This window comes from Bactrocera oleae, chromosome Y, assembly GCF_042242935.1.
Source record: "Bactrocera oleae isolate idBacOlea1 chromosome Y, idBacOlea1, whole genome shotgun sequence".
Taxonomy (NCBI): Eukaryota; Metazoa; Arthropoda; class Insecta; order Diptera; family Tephritidae; genus Bactrocera; species Bactrocera oleae.
The window spans coordinates 4647520-4664424 of record NC_091542.1 but is presented as its reverse complement, the minus strand read 5'-3'; the positions used below and the strand labels follow the sequence as shown (position 1 = coordinate 4664424).

Sequence of the window (16905 nt, the reverse complement as noted above, 5' to 3'; positions counted from 1 at the left end):
GGTAACAACCTGCCAAATAAAAAAATTAGCTCGATTACCCAAACAGAAAAAAAGTTATTACATTTTGTTTTTGTAGCGCAATTCCTGAGCCACCCTGTACTTTCGCAAACATTACTATCCATACAGACGTAAAAACAGAAAGAATACTTTATACAATTTATTGCTTTAAATTAGCGTATCTTTTACTAATTCTGCATGAAAATTGTCATAATCTTAAAAATCTGTAACTAATAGAAAAAACTTGTGACTTAAAACCATGTAGTTTTAAATATTTAGTTTAAGGTAATTTGTCGACACGAGTACACATGAGAAAAAGTGAAGTTGTATTGACTGTTATATTTCTTGCCGTCATCGAAGCGAAGGTAACATAAATATAATAAAATATAATAATCACTGGATAAGTGCTTTTAAAATTTCGGAGTAAGGCTATTGTAGATCCATCTTGAAGAAATGTTATCATCAATCATTCACCTAAAAATAAACGAGTTACCCGTAATAATATCACATAACTTTCGGTTGAAAACTAGTTCACCTATCGTTATTAAGAGTAATTACAATCCACATCAATTATGCAACGGTACACTTTTGGTAGTCAAATATTATTGTATCAATTATTATGACTCGGAATATTTAATGGAGAAACGGTTCACTCGCACCTTTTCCAATAATACTGTCAGAATATCTGATACAAATAGAGCTGAATTAAATTGAATTTTAAAATATTTATAATTAATAATTAAAAGTTTTATTGTTACAAATTAAAAATTATTTGCCATTTCAATATCTCAAATATTATCAACTAACATATTTGAAATTTACTCATTTGTTACAAACTTGAATATAAAATTAATAAAATAAAAAACTCAAAATCATAAATCTTATGTTTAATTGTGCTCGATAACAAAACTAAGAAAATTTTAATGGATGTACATATTTTAACCTCATGTGTTAAAGTCATGGTTACGGAAACACAATACATTTAATGGAATTTTTAGCAGAAATCTCTGATAGGGCTGGGTAATTAATCGGCGATTTAACAGACAAATGGATTGCAAGGATGGTTGCTTTAAAATCATTTTTTAATATTTACGGAAATGTTTACAATTAGGTAGGAATATCTAATGATCTGACATGCCGGCTGCCGTAATTCCGAATTTTCGGCGCCACCATTCCAGTAAATTTATGAAAACTAAGAACGTTAGTTAATTTTAATTTTACAAGGCCGGAGAGAATGTTAGCCAGTACTCTACTGAAATGAATTTTAAGTATAAGTTTGTTGATCTCATATTAGTAAGTGTTTAAAAAAAATTACTTTTTTATAGCTCGTGAGCGTTTTGAGCAGTTTGTATAGTAACATAAAAAATTTAGTTTATTAATTGATATGTTTTTTCAGTTGTTGTTTTGTGTTATAAATAAATCGAAAGAATATTTCACAAAAATCAACTATATAAATCCAACGTCTCTTAACTTTAGTCAGCGAAAAGTAAATATATATCAAGGGGTAGAATGGTTTTAACTCCCGAAACTATCGATTGGCCCGATTATAAATAACTATGCAGCTCTATCGGTATCTAATTTATAATATCGCAACAGCAAGCCGCATTTGCAGTTGCATCGCCAGGCATTGCGGCTACTGTTTCAGATGATGAGCAAACGAAGCACAGGCATTTATAACAATCTAAACTCAACTAGTAACATAAGAAAAACCAGCGAAATAGCTACAGTGTTGACAAAAAGTTAAATCATTAAGCAATGCAGATGACAATGCAAAATTTAAACGGCTACGAGGAGTTTTCGGTGGAGCTGCCTTACTACTTCTGGTGATTTACTACAGACCGGTCATTCTTCGATTTTCTTAAACCAATGAGATTGAAGAAAGTTTAAACAATTCACCAGAAAAAATATCCCGAGCAATTCCTAGATACTGGTATAATAAAATTTGCACTGCTGTAAAAAAAAAAAAAAAAAAAAAAAATTAACTTCAGTTTATTTTCTTGAAAATAAAAATTAATTAATTAGGTCTTGGTAATCGCGCTACAATAGCGCCCACATATGCAAATGTTATCGAAACTTATTTCCAGATACAACAGTTATTTTCAGACGATATGATAATTTAAAATCAATGATTACTGTTGTTGATAAAAATGACAACGTGAATTTTCAAATTTTATTACAAAATTTTTAGATAATCCGGAATCGCATCAAATATTGCTTGGTTAAAAATTAGTTCCCATGCATGGTTATGCAATGGTATACCTTTGATAGTCAAATATATAAAATCTGTTTCAAAGTGGACATGGTCCCGCATACTAAACGCTTACTGCACATACATTCTTAACCGCGGAATCTATATCAACCAAATTAGCTGAAAATAGGATCTTCTACCATTTCTTCATACACTATGAAAATGGGTAAGATCAGACAATAACTACAAACACACCCCATATAACAGTTATATTGAAAACTTATAAAAGTCTGATAGTCCACTGAAGAAATACGCCACATGCATTAAATTTCACAATTACGATGGCAGGAAAGCGATTAACTTTTACGTCCAAATACTATCAAAATCGGATTATAACTTTTCAAGGACCTAGACGCCAAACATATCAGTCAATCTGTAAGGTAACATATAGTATTGAAATTTGGGGTAAATATTTTTGTGATGACAGCATACCCTTTTGCCAAATATGAATAAAATCGGGTCAATCCTTCCCTTAGCCTTCATAGACCTGTTGGCTTTATACCGTATCTGCGAGCTATATACAAAAATTCCTAATGTAATTCTTAATGCACGGAATTTTAAACATGCGTTCCGCTCCTTACGAGTATATATCGGTCAATCCATGAAGTTTCTTAGTGAAATTCAGCGAGTCCTTATTTCTGGTAATAATATGCCCTATTACTAAGATTGTATAAAATGAAGTCAAAATATTTCTTAGTCTCCATATACGTTATGTAAGAAAATTGATAAAAAATTATATAAGAATTTGAAACTACCTGTCGGCTTTGTACCGTACTAGAAGAACCCTCGCACTGTTACCTATGCCGGAACACCACTCACTATTCGTGCTACTCAGCTTTTGAACCTATTCTCAAGTTTAGGTTAAAGACAGGTAAAATTGGAATTAACTCTTTTTTTTGTACAGTATTTTACATATTTCGCAGTTTAGTTCTAAAATGAATGTATTATATTATATTTAAATTCAATAGTGACGGCATATGCGGCACCTAATTAGAAGAGTTAAAGTCGGGATTGCCTCAATTACCGATTTAATGAGCTACCTTAGTTCAGTCAAATTTTTAAGTTTTGATTTGTATACCTCTTGCTTGAAAGTGAAAAGTGGAGTTTCTTGATGTTCACTCCATCTTGCTGGAACCAAACGCTATTGAAAGGGTTACGTCTTCGGCGCAGTTCTGGGTAAAAAAACTCATTCAACATCTTTAAATAACGGTGCCCTTTGAAAGCTACTGTGACACCGTTACAAAGAAGTATGGCCTTTGATGAAAATGTGCACCACACAGTTTTGGATTTGACGCACTGCATATATGGTAATTTTACATTTCCGTTTAGATCATACTAGTTATCATCAAACATAATTAGGCAATTTATCAAGTTATTGTCTTCTTCGACCATTTCATTAATTTTTTAGCAATAAATCATCATGAATGGCCGTCCGCAAAATCCAAGTTGCGTCGATAAGTTGAAACGGCAACAGCCCCGATTGTTTCTTGAACACGAACATACGTATCTCGCTAGTACGACCATCTTGCGATATTTCCAAATTCGGCAAACATGTTTACCAACCTCATAGTGTTCCATCTATTTGAGGTAGTGCCGCCGAAATCTCGTTTGAATTCCCTTTGGACGGAAAGGACGGACTGCAAATCGTGTTACCCCTGCAGTATCCAAACCCTCTTCACGGTACCTAAAGCATTCATTTTTTAAATTTATATAATAAACTGCCAAACAAAAATTAAAGTAAGTCGATTACTCACACAAAAAACAAAGAGACTACGGCTTGTTTTTGTAACGCGATTCGTGAGCCACTCTGCAACAGACGAAGCTGTCCCCCTCAGGGTACGACCCTTCAGATATTCGTTGTGGTTGGCTTTGTTACTCAAAATATTTAATAGTATTAATTATGGTGATTAATGATAAAATTCTAATTGAATATGTATAATACTGATGATGTATATTGTTTGTATAGGAAAAGCTGGGGTTATTGTTTCTTGGTAAATTAGTTCTTGTGGTTGACTATCGTATTTCATGGTTTGGCCGACACCACAATCACTAATTTACTACATTTATCTTTCATTATTTTAACTATCTTAATTCTATAAATATTTGTTGGTAAGAAATATTTTTCAGATACATTAGAAAAACTGTTATCTGTGAGAAGTTTTATTGATTTTAATATTAACATTATATTTGTTAATTGGATTTTTATGTTTAAAATTGTATTTGTCTTTTCATTACAGTTATTTGGTATAGAACTATTATTGTGAACTTTTGCAGTAATGCGACTAAGTATATCTGCTTTACGTTTTCGGATCCTTTTTAACACGCTTTTATTAGCTTCACTTGTATGTCTGTCTGTTAGTTTGTAACTCTCATTAATTAAATGCGGTTTTAATATTTGTCTCCAGAATTAAGTTGAATTCTAAATAACCTTGTTCTCTACACTTTTGTACTCCTAAGTATGTATCTAAACCGAATTTTTTGTCCTTACTTGAAAAATTATTAATTTGCATATAATTAACACTATTTTCGGCTATATATACTCTTTCTGATATTACTATGTCGTCGGAAATGATGGTGATTTCAAACCAAAACATACCGTTCTAATGTTTACAGGTAGCTAAATAGTTTTCCTTGACTCCTCTTCTATTGTATACATTCGTCGGTGAACTTTCTTTTTCTTCTAGTTCTATGTTTATCTTTCAGGTCTTAGTTTCCAATAAATGCAATATATGTGCATTGAATCCATCAAACAAGTATCAGAGATCATTATAGTAGAAACGGATCAATAGAAAAAATATATTTTATGGCTTGGCTGGGATTACATACTTGAAAAACTTACTGAATGCTTCTTTTTCTTCTAGTTCTATGTTTATCTTTCAGGTCTTAGTTTCCAATAAATGCAATATATATGCATTGAATCCATCAAACAAGTATCAGAGATCATTATAGTAGAAATGGATCAATAGAAAGAATATATTTTATTGCTTGGTTGGGATTACTTACTTGAAAAACTTACTGAATGTTTCTTTTTCTTCTAGTTCTATGTTTATCTTTCAGGTCTTAGTTTCCAATAAATGCAATATATATGCATTGAATCCATCAAGCAAGTATCAGAGATCATTATAGTAGAAACGGATCAATAGAAAGAATATATTTTATGGCTTGGCTGGGATTACATACTTGAAAAACTTACTGAATGCTTCTTTTTCTTTTTCTTCTAGTTCTATGTTTATCTTTCAGATCTTAGTTTTCAATAAATGCAATATATATGCATTGAATCCATCAAACAAGTATCAGAGATCATTATAGTAGAAATGGATCAATAGAAAGAATATATTTTATTGCTTGGTTGGGATTACTTACTTGAAAAACTTACTGAATGCTTCTTTTTATTCTAGTTCTATGTTTATCTTTCAGGTCTTAGTTTCCAATAAATGCAATATATATGCATTGAATCCATCAAGCAAGTATCAGAGATCATTATAGTAGAAACGGATCAATAGAAAGAATATATTTTATTGCTTGGTTGGGATTACTTACTTGAAAAACTTACTGAATGCAATGAAGTTTAAAATATAGTTTATTGAATTAATACAACAAATATTAAAATATATTTCACTATAAAGAAAATAAATAACTTTGAAATGTAACAACCAAAAATAAGAAATATAGATTATTAAACAAGGTTATCGTTATAAACTATATTATACGTTTTTCCTTTGGGTGCAAATATATGTAAATTCCGGGCCTTAGATACACGCGAACAGGCTACATATAGTTGACCGAAGCATGACTTTTCTAAATGCACTTCTGTCACACTTTTTCATTTACCAACCCTATTAAAATAGTAATGCCAAGTATATGCTGTCCCAATTTCGTTATCCGAAGTCGTGTTCCATTACATAGCACAGGAACATTTAAATTTCACATAAGATAATTTTGAGATGGCACACCCGACAGTTCAAGGGAATTTAAAAACTTCGCAGGATATGAGGTACTTAATTCTGTATCTATAATTGTATCCATCATTTCCCCTTCCACCTTTTTTAAAATGCTATTGTTCTATTAACAACTTAATTTTTTGTTGCTAATATTGCTCTTGTGCATAGCCACTGATCACTACTCAAATTTTGTTGCAATTCGGGAAAAACAGGAGCTATGAGATCCACATAATTTTCCACTAAATTACAAAATTCTCTTGAAAGTGATACATTACCTTCAGCATCAACATCTTAACAACCATCTTCAATTTTCAATAACAGTTCAGCATAAAATCCCGAATCCGCGTTATTATGAAGATTCGTTTTGAGACTGAGTTTTTAAACTCTCGACCATAGGATTGACGATTTTAAGCATGCTTGAATTTCCTCTGCTGGTGTTTCCCTCTGAATAACCGGAAGAGTTTGGAAAAAATCCTCAGCCAGTAAAACTACCACACATCCCATTATATGCGTATTATCTCGTGGGTCCTGAAGAGTTCGGTTTAAAGCTTCTATAGCATTCTTGTGAGACATTGTACATTCATCCCATACTAAAAGCTTACATTCTCGGAGCATCCTATCTCGAGAACTATTTTTACTGAAATTACAGATCCTGTGAAAGATTTAATGGTAATTTCAAAGCGGAATATGTCGTTTAAAAGCGTTGCTGCAATATCCGAAGAAGCTACTGCAACTGCTATTTGTCTGTTTTTTCTGATGTACATTAATAATAAGTTGAGCAAAAACGTTTTAAAGGTTCCTCCTGGTGCACTGAGAAAGAAAACTCCACCTTCGCCGGATTCTATTCTACGGAAAACATACTCTGGAAGTAATAGAGGAATTAATTTTTCCATTTGACGGTGCAGTGCTATGAAATCATAAACTAGCTCTCGAGCAATTTCATTGTTAAAATCATAATCATTATCTCTTCGAGGACTTTGCGTCCCAAAATCACTTAATTTTTTTCCAATTATATTCTATTGTAAAACCCTTGTTTTCAATTAGAATTAGCACTTGGTTATAAATATGTAAAGTCATATCTCAATGTACTTGCTGAAGTTAATGTAAAATATCTTCAGCCATGTATTCTTTGTACTTATCCCAGAGAGTTTGAGGGTTAGAAAGACGGCTATATATATATATATATATACGGCTTCCTCCATAGTTTCGTCCCAATGATTATCCTTTCTTGACAATCGTCGTGCCTCACATGCTTCTCTGTATTTTTGACATCTCTGACCATTAATAATAAGTTCTGCAAAGCTAGTTGGACCTGTAACATGATGCAATAGCATACACATACGAAAGCATTCGAAATTTGTAACGTACATGGTATAGACATGACCAAGAGCATCTGATGCTTTAACCATAGGTTGATTTTCTACAGGTGTACGTTGAATGCGACGTTGCCATTGTTTTGGTGAGGTATTGCAACAATAATAACGCGGGACCTCAGAGTACAACAATGTCTTTGTAAAAGTATCATTCTGACAATGCTGGAAAAAGGCAGTCAGTGTGGTCTCAAGGGGAGACAACATTCTGTCTTAAAAAGTATTGTCATTAAAAAACAACGATCCATGCCGCTTCCTTGCTACTGACATATCTTCTTGCGTGGTAGGTTTGTATTTCATTGGGGACCTGCACAGCATCTTTGTTATCCAAATTGGAGATGCCGGATCAGATTGGGCGTTAAAAATTTTACACAAAATTTGCAAATATGGCACAACCCAGCTATTATCAAAGCTCTGGATTTCCCCACTGCGAGCCCGAATGTTAATATGTTTACCACCATCAGCAGGCGCCCTTCGTCTATATAACGGGTAACCCTTATCTCTGTGAGCTGTTTCTCAAATCAGTTCGCAAGGATATTTTTTTGTACATAGTAATAGTTTTAATATCTGGAATTTCAGCGCTAATTATATTGTCAATGTGATTAGGAAGTAGCTTCTGTTTTAACCAAATCAATATGTGCACATGTGGTAGACCTGGTTTTTGCCATTCAATGGAGTACTTATGGCACCGTACGTCTCCAAATATTTTTCCTTTAGTCACAACGTTCATTAATTTCTGAACCATTAAACGAAATACGCGAGCAACTTTCTGGCTGGCCTTTTGAACAGGCATAAGTTCTTGAGTTACATTCCGTCACGAAGGTAAAAGTTACAAAGAAGTCAGGCCTTCCATAAGTTCGTACTTAAGTTAATGCGTCTTGAGTGTACTCATTCAGATAACGGGGACTGTTCACAAAATTGGACGTCAGAATAACCATTTTGCCTCTCATGTTCACCACGTGGAGTTCGATCAGTGATAATGACAACTTTGTAATTATCTGAAAGCCAGTTGTCTATAGTACTTTTAAAAATGTTCACCAAATCATTGTAACTGTGTAACATTCGTTGAATTTTTAATACTGTTTCTCTTTCTACTCCGTCAATATACTAGCAACGACGATTTACTTCATTTTGTTCATCACCCATAAAATACACCTGCCAAAATTTATACTGATCATTATTTCCTGGAAATAGTGATCCAGTTTGATGATATATTTGTCCTTGTACAGTAAAGGTTGGTGAAAAGCCGGGCATTTTTATCCCTTTATCAACTCCGAAGGATGTCATTTTAAAGCAAGAGTTTCCTTATTTTACTTAGAAGTCGTTTTGACTCATCTGTGAGACTAAACAAAAAAGTTTTTAAAGGTTCTTGTGGTTCACCAAGTAATGGAAGTGAAACTTTACCAGTGCTGCAGCACATTTCATCAGTTTCATCTTTCCATTTAAAAGCATCGCAATACTGACATTTTTGATCCATTGAGCCAATAACAATTAAGGAATGATTAGAATACTCAACTGAAGGATAATATTGAAAACCAGTACCATTAAATACAGACCAATCCTTAGTCATGAAATTTCGACGACGCGTGGTCCTTACTCCTGCATCAAGAATTTTTCTTGCCAGCAATTGTTTTGGCGTTTCCGTCGCTCTTCTAGCTTCCTGCTGCTTAGCTTGTCTTTCCGAACGTACTCGTGTCTGATGAAAAGTTTCAGCTGCTCTCAAAACACGTTGGCGCTCTGCTTGCTGTTGTCTTCTCAGCTCTGCGTGAACTTCTCATTCTTGATTTCGTGCAATTTTAGCTTTACGGACCGACGAAGAACTTCTTGATAGCGCAGATTTCCGCTTTCGAGGCATTTTAAAAGTATATAAGAGTAACTAATTTCTCTTTGTTATTTCTCTGATTTACGTTTTTTATACATTTTTGTTTCCTTTAATTTTTACATTTTTCGACAAACAATCATATCTGCCAAACTGTTTTTTTTAAAATTCAAAATTTTCTAATTTATTTTACAAACATATATAATCCGCCAAAATAATGTTTTTAATAATCCGTAAAAAGTTTACATAATATATAGGTAAAATAAAAAGTTCATTCGGTTTTTATCTAAGAGATTATGTTATTGTACATAGCATTAGTGTTACGTGTCGCATCATGTCATACTATACGGCGGTGAAAACGTGTTTATTCGCGCTAAAAGTTTGTCTTTGACAGTTTTTCGATTGATTGACACAGTACGTTGTGAGCGCTCGTCAAAGATGGACACCAGCAAAGAGAAAATTCGCTATATTTAACAATTTTTCTTCGATTAAGGCGAAAAAGCAGCCAAAGCGACTGAAAAAATTAATTTATTTTATGGGCCCGATACTGTAAATGAACGTGTAGCATAAAAGTAGTTTGCTAGGTTCCGTTCCGGCAATTTCGATGTCAAAAATGCACCACGCTTCGCTAGGCCTGTCGTCGAAAATTGCGATAAAATCATGAAAATAGTGGAAACAGACCGCCACGTGAGCACTTATTTAATTGCTGAGGAACTAAAGATAAGCCAGAAAACCGTTTGGAACCATTTGCATAACCCTGGATTCAAAAAGAAGCTCGATGTTTGGGTGAAACACGAACTAACGCAAAAAAACATGATGGACCGAATTTCCATCTGCGAATCGCTACTGAATCGCAATAACATCTACTCGTTTCTGAAGCGGATTGTGACTGGCTATGAAAAATGGGTCACTTACGACAACATTGAGGTCAAAGCTCGGGGAAGCGGCCCAGACGGTGGCCAAGACCGGATTGACGGCTAGGAAGGTTTTGCTGTGTGTTTGGTGGGATTGGCAAGGAATCATCTACTACGAGGTGCTGCCCTATGGCCTAACGCTCAATTCGGCAATCTACTGTCAACAACTGGACCGCTTGAAGGCATCACTCATCCAGAAGAGGCCATCTTTGATCAACAGAGGCCGAATTGTGTTCCATCAGTTCAACGCCAGGTCACACACGTCTTTGGTGACGGGCCTGAAGCTCCGGGAGCTCGGATGGGATGTTCTAATGCACCCACCTTATAGTCCGGACCTGGCACCAAGTGATTACCATATTTTCCTGTCCATGGCGAACGCGCTAATTGGTGAGAAGTTGGCCTCAAGTGAGGCCTGTGAAAATTGGCTCTCCGAGTTTTTTGGCAATAGGGACGCAGTTTTCCACGAGAGGGGTATAATGAAGTTGGCATCTCTTTGGCAACAAGTTTACGAACAAAACGGCGCATATTTGACTTAAGTCGGACAAATGTACACAAAGTTATCATCTTTTAAAAAATCAATAAAAATCCGAACGAACTTTTTACTTTACCTAATATTTTTTAATAAAAAGTATCCTATGTTCATTGTGATACCTCCAACAGTATGTGTACAAAGTTTCATGATGATTGGTTAAGTAGTTTTTGCGTGAAATCGTAACAAACAAACGGACTATCGCAATTATAATATTTTATTATAGATTTGATTGTGATCAACAGAAAGAGAATACAAATAAAAATTAGCTGAGAAAAATGTATATTCATACATTTTCTAGATTGAGGCCACAAATAGTCATTGATTGGCCCTGTGATTTGTTAATCGTCATAGCGGAGGCAAGACGAATCGGCAATTGAATTCGTTTTAATTCAAAGGGCATATCCGTTGGGATCATCGGAACCCTTGGAATACGAACTTCCTCATCTTTAAATTTTTCTATGAGCAGCAACGCGTGAATCACATCGCTCGTCAGTTTTTTTTATCACCAAACGTGTTCCATTGCACAGTTTTGGTTGGTTTAAATTTCTATGCATGATGACTTCAATTGCAAATTGTTCGGTGGTAAACCAGGCGCATCCAAGGAGTTTAAAAATTCAGTTGGATAATTAGTGGCTTCATCTTCGTTCGTTACACAGTCGATAGATTTCACTTTCCCACTAAGGCAGCACAAATCAGGCATTTCACCAGCAAATTTCAATAAGCCACAATACTGGCAAAGAACTACCAATACTAACTAAACGATGCAAGCTGTAGTCAATGGTGTAATCGAATAGAAACGTTCGATTCAAATCATTTCTTCTTGTATTGGGTTGGCAACTAAGTAATTGCGGATTTCACTCATAGATGGCTTCAGTGGAATTTTTAGATTTGCCAAACCCGACTTTGTTTTATATATATAGATTATCAACATAGGAAATCGAAAGATTCAATATTGGTATTTATAAATTAAAACACGAAGAGACATCACTCCTCTCATATAAAGATGATACCTTACTCTTAGCTTTAAAAATACCGATTACATACATTAGAACAGAAATATGCAATTACAATGGGTAATAAAATATATAAATATACTGAAGGGACACATTTCAAAAATCTGAAAGAAATTAACATTTGTCCGTTCAACCAATTTAAATTTGAATATAATAATGAAACAATAATCGATTATATCGAAGTCGACACAATCCTAATAAAATCTGCACATAAAATAGAAATGTAACAAAACTGCGACAATAGAGAAATTATACTTGAAGGAAATGCACTAATAAATCTTTGTGGCAACACTTCAAGCTCTAAAGCTATAATTTTTAACTGTGAACTTTTGTGTTTTTATTTATCAAAATTCTTCAAGTGTTATTGATTTTTTTTACTGATTTAATACAAATGTTTAGTGATTTAAATCTGAGTTACAAGATAAATATTAAATGTTTTTAAGTTTTGTGCATTATTAAAATATTTAAACTTTCGAATTTTTGGTACCGAGTCAGCTTTTGATCGACTGAACAGAATCGGTGGAGTTGTTCTATTTGCCGTGCATTTCTAAATCCCATCTGAAAATGTTCTTGTTTCAGGGACCGACTCATTTGAATTTAAATGTAGGAGAGTCTACGTTAATAGTTGCTTTATTTATTTAACCCTATCTCACAAGTATATATCACCCCATTCGGACTTATCTGTATACATGCAGCATGCTTCTTTAATTAATAGTGCTACCTCGATGGCAAATGATGCAGATTCCATAATTGTATTAGGTGATTTTAATTTACCTTGTGCTTCGTGGAAACCTTTCGATGACTATATCGTGCCGATTTGCAATCGGTCATGTTTTAATGAGTTTTTCGAAAAAATGTCCGAATAAATTCGGTAAACGCTTTGATTTAGTATACGTTGATACCTCTTCAAAGTGTCCCGTTATTCAAAGTAATCCTCTTGTTCTACCAGAGGATTCATATCATCCTGTTTTGGAAATATCTGTCGAAATCTCAGGCAATGTACAGGATAATAATCACTTCGTGCTTCTGTACTCGGTTTAATTTTGCAAAAGCTAATTTTAAAAAGTTAAATACAGAACTTTCTACAATAAAACTCGAGGATAGCTGAACGGGTTTATCTGATCTTGGTCTTGAAATGTTTGTGGAGATCTAGGGAAGGTTTAAGGTGAGAAAATTTCATGTACAATAATTGCCGGGAAAACCCTCAAAACAGCCCTTTTCTATTTCCCATACTAAGGTTTTCTAAATAAAATGGTGAGTCAATTTCTAATTTATTACCGCTGCATAAAGTTCAAATTTGCGTGCGCGTTGGAGGATCTAATGTCGCGTTCCGAAACTTAATTGCATAGTCATAAAATACATAGTACATAAATAGTGTTCGGCTTGGAGAAACTTAATTTTAGCTCTGTTGTTAATTTCTCAGATTTTTTTTTTATAGGATTGATAAATATTAAGATTTGTCACAAATTAAATTTCTGAACGGAATCATAATATTTGAATTTAGATTTGACAATCAACAAATATGTCAATCCAAGCTGTCGCATTTCAGAAGACGGAAAACCCTATTACGATATTGAGTTACGATGTCTACATCCTTATATCTTTGTGGCTACGTGTGCTAGAACTTTCTTTACTTTGGTGATGCTTTGTGATAGTGATTAAGTATTGCCTCTTATTTCGTGATTTTCTTTACTGCTAAATGAGAGAGAAAATTTCTCACTTCGATGAAAAACAAAAAACAGTAAAGAACAATCAAAATAATAATTAAAAATTTAAAAAAGTAAGGTTTAGATATAATAAATTGATTAGTTACAATATTGTACAGATTATTTGATTCTCCTGCTTGTGAGGTGAATTTCCCGACTGAAATTTTACGAATGTTCGTAAGTAAGTAAACGTTTAAACAAGTACAAATATAGAATTAATTTGAAAATGAATGAATACGATGCAACACGCGGTAGCTAATGTCGTTTTCATGATATGAGTTTAAAAATATATTTTTTCGCGACGCCGAAATGCGTGCACTTTACTTGTATTGATATTCTTAAGACTGACTTGTTGCATAGATCTTACTGCTATTTATACTAACTAGTATGCTTACTTATTACTAGTTGATAGTTTCTTTACATATAACATATTTTTTATTTAGATAGAGATTTGTATTGTTCTAAGATAAGGTTGTTTTTATGTATTTTGTTAATGATAGTTTAATACATTCTGGTTGTTTGTTAGAGATAAGAATGTTTTGATGCATTTAGTGATAGATAGGAATACCTACATTCCTTAACTCTCCCCTATGTTAAGCAAAAGTGTCCTCACTTTTTAGTGTTGTTGTTTTTTAAAACGGATTAATTCTGTTTCGTATATTTTGTCTGCAAGTTTCCTCTGGTTTACTTACTGTCTCATTTTGTTGCATTGGCATATTTTGACCAAAGTGAAGAGTACAAGTGTGATTAAGCTGTATAACATGAATTTTACAAGGTGTTCTTCTATATCATCTGTGTGTGAATGGATTACGCTTTTTACATGTTGCTCGTGAGTGATGTAAGTTTTTTCATAAATATTTGTAGATTTGTTAAATTTATTAATTTCGGTCCTTAAATGGGATGTCCAATTCATATGTGTTCTCCATCTATGATTATATAATATTACCGTGATCCAATACAAGTATAGGTTTGTTATTTTTTTGAGTAATGTTACGTTTGGCTTTCTTCCCTTTTAATAGAGGGGATTATTCTCTGATAAATTTGTGCATATTTTTATTCCTACATTATTTTTGCGTCTAGTTACTCTAACACATTTGTGATTGCATTTTCGTCATTAATACATTTTTTATTTCATTTCATTTTTCATTTTATTGTTAGTGAAGTTATATTATATAATTTACAATTGTTCGTGGTAAGGGGATATTTATAGATTTTATTATAGTGTTTTGGTATAGACAAACATGTATATCTGAATACTCTAGTATGTTTATTACAGATGTATCAAACTCTTCGTTTCTTATAGTGTCTCTGATGTCGTTTATGTTTAACGTGCCTGAATAGCAATTACCATTTTTTGAAAAATTTATTGTATTCGTGATGGTTACAAGTTCTTGGTGGACTTCATTTAGCACCATGTTTTCAGTTATTGATTTAGGATCTAAAGTTTCGAATATCTTTTCAAATTGTGAATTTATTTTTCTTTGTTGGTTGTTATTTTCTTCAAGTTGATATATACCGGCTTTGCTTTCTATTAAATCTTCATGGCCTGGTATGCCTGTGACGAATTTTAAAATGAACCTAAATAATTTAGAGATCTAGTTATGCGATGAGATAGTTCTGGTTGGGATTTTAAAGCCTAAATTTTATTGATTATTATTGGTTCCTCTTGGTTTATGTTGTACATACCTCTTCTTCTGTTTTCGTAAGGTGTCAATATTTTAGTTAAATTGGTGGTACGGGTATGTATTTGTAAAAAGATATACGAAATCAGACTCAGTTAAAACATATTTTTTATTTGGTAAATCAGTTATGTGATCGCTGAACGTGGAAGTGGCTAGTAGTGGGAGAATTATTAATTTCCATATGTCGTTTGTTTTCTAATGCTGTCCTTATGTATAACTTTCCCTTTCTTTGTTAGGATCGTGCTAATTTGCTGTCTTGATAGAGCATCAGCGACTACATTCTGATGTTCTAGTTTATATACCAATTTCGCACCATATTCCTCTATTAAATTCTTCCATCTTTTTAGTTTACTATTTGGGTTCTTTTCAGATATAGAGTAGATTAAGGATTGATGGTCTGTATATATTGATAGATTAGCTATTCCATATAAATAATTTCTTAATTCCTGTGGCGCCAATACAATGTCTAGTAGTTCTTTTTCATTGGTATTATAGTTTTGTTCAGTTTCATTGAGTGTTTTTTATATAGAGGCAAAAGGTTGTCTATTTTGGGACAGTACTGCACCTATGGCAAAATTGCTGGCGAAAAGTCAGGTTGATAAAGTTCTACTTGAGCCTGGAAAGCATTCTTGATTTTCTCTATAGTTTCTATAGGTGCTTAACTTGGTTTTTATTAATTATGCCGTTGTCACCACGTAAGTGTATAGTCAAAGGTTGTGTGATTGCTGCAAAATTTTGAACAAACTTCCTGTAGTAGCTGGCTAGTCCTAAAAATTGTCTATGTTCTTTTCATGTCTTTGGAATGGGATATTCTCTTGTTGTTTAAATTTTCTTGGGGCCTACGGTTACCCTATAGTGTTTAATTATGTGTCGCATTTTGAAGTGCATTGATTATAGTTCGTATGTGTTCAGTAAGTTCTTCTGGTGAGGAAGAATATATTATATTAATACGTGATCAATATATAAAAATATGCAATTTTCGGGAAAATTTCGTCAACACATCGCTGAAATATTGCCGGTGCGTTTTTAACCCAAATGGTCTTTGATCGGCAGTATAAATTTAATTTCGTGGTATGGTTGCTTAACACGTCGGCTGTTGTACCTACTATTTTTGTGAGGATAATTCATATGCACTATAGTATTCTTGTGAATGCCTTGATATCCTCCATGAACTTCCAGGCTTAGGCTTTCCATGACCGATACGAGTTTTTGTCTCCATCGAACCTGGGTAATATCATTTGCATCTGTTATTGCAAAAGGAATTTAACGGCATTCCGTGATAGTGGTGACGTTCTGGAATATGTTCTGATTTGTCTTTATACTGGTGAGCTCTTCCTGTAGGGCAATTAGTTGCAGCGAAATAATTTGGTCAGGGTGTCAATTTGTGCTCTGAGTTGTGCTGCTTTGGCCATATTTGTTTCGTTCTTATTGTACTTCTTTTGGTTTTTGAAGAGGAGGAGTATGATTCGTTCTTCCGTAGATCCTTCGGATAGGTATGCCTTTATTTCCTTTACTAGTAACTGTTGTTTTATCCTTCTTCAGGATTGTTGTTTCTATTCCTCTTCAGGATTGGGGATTTGTTTGAGAGTTCTCTTTTTCGAGGATTTCTCTGGCTAGTTGGATAACAAGTTAACTTGTTGTCCTTGGCGAGCCCTCAGTTAATATCTCTTTCACGATATGAGT

At 33.6% G+C, this 16905-nt stretch overlaps 1 long non-coding RNA gene across 1 annotated transcript in view; it reads left to right on the top strand.

Moving 5' to 3' along the window:
- The first annotated feature begins 292 nt into the window (after nucleotides 1-292).
- Nucleotides 293-16905, top strand: part of LOC138858297 (uncharacterized) — an 84520-nt gene continuing 67907 nt past the window's right edge. Inside the window, exon 1 of the long non-coding RNA XR_011397446.1 lies at nucleotides 293-362. This is a non-coding gene — a long non-coding RNA (uncharacterized lncRNA). The remainder of the gene's footprint in view (nucleotides 363-16905) is intronic.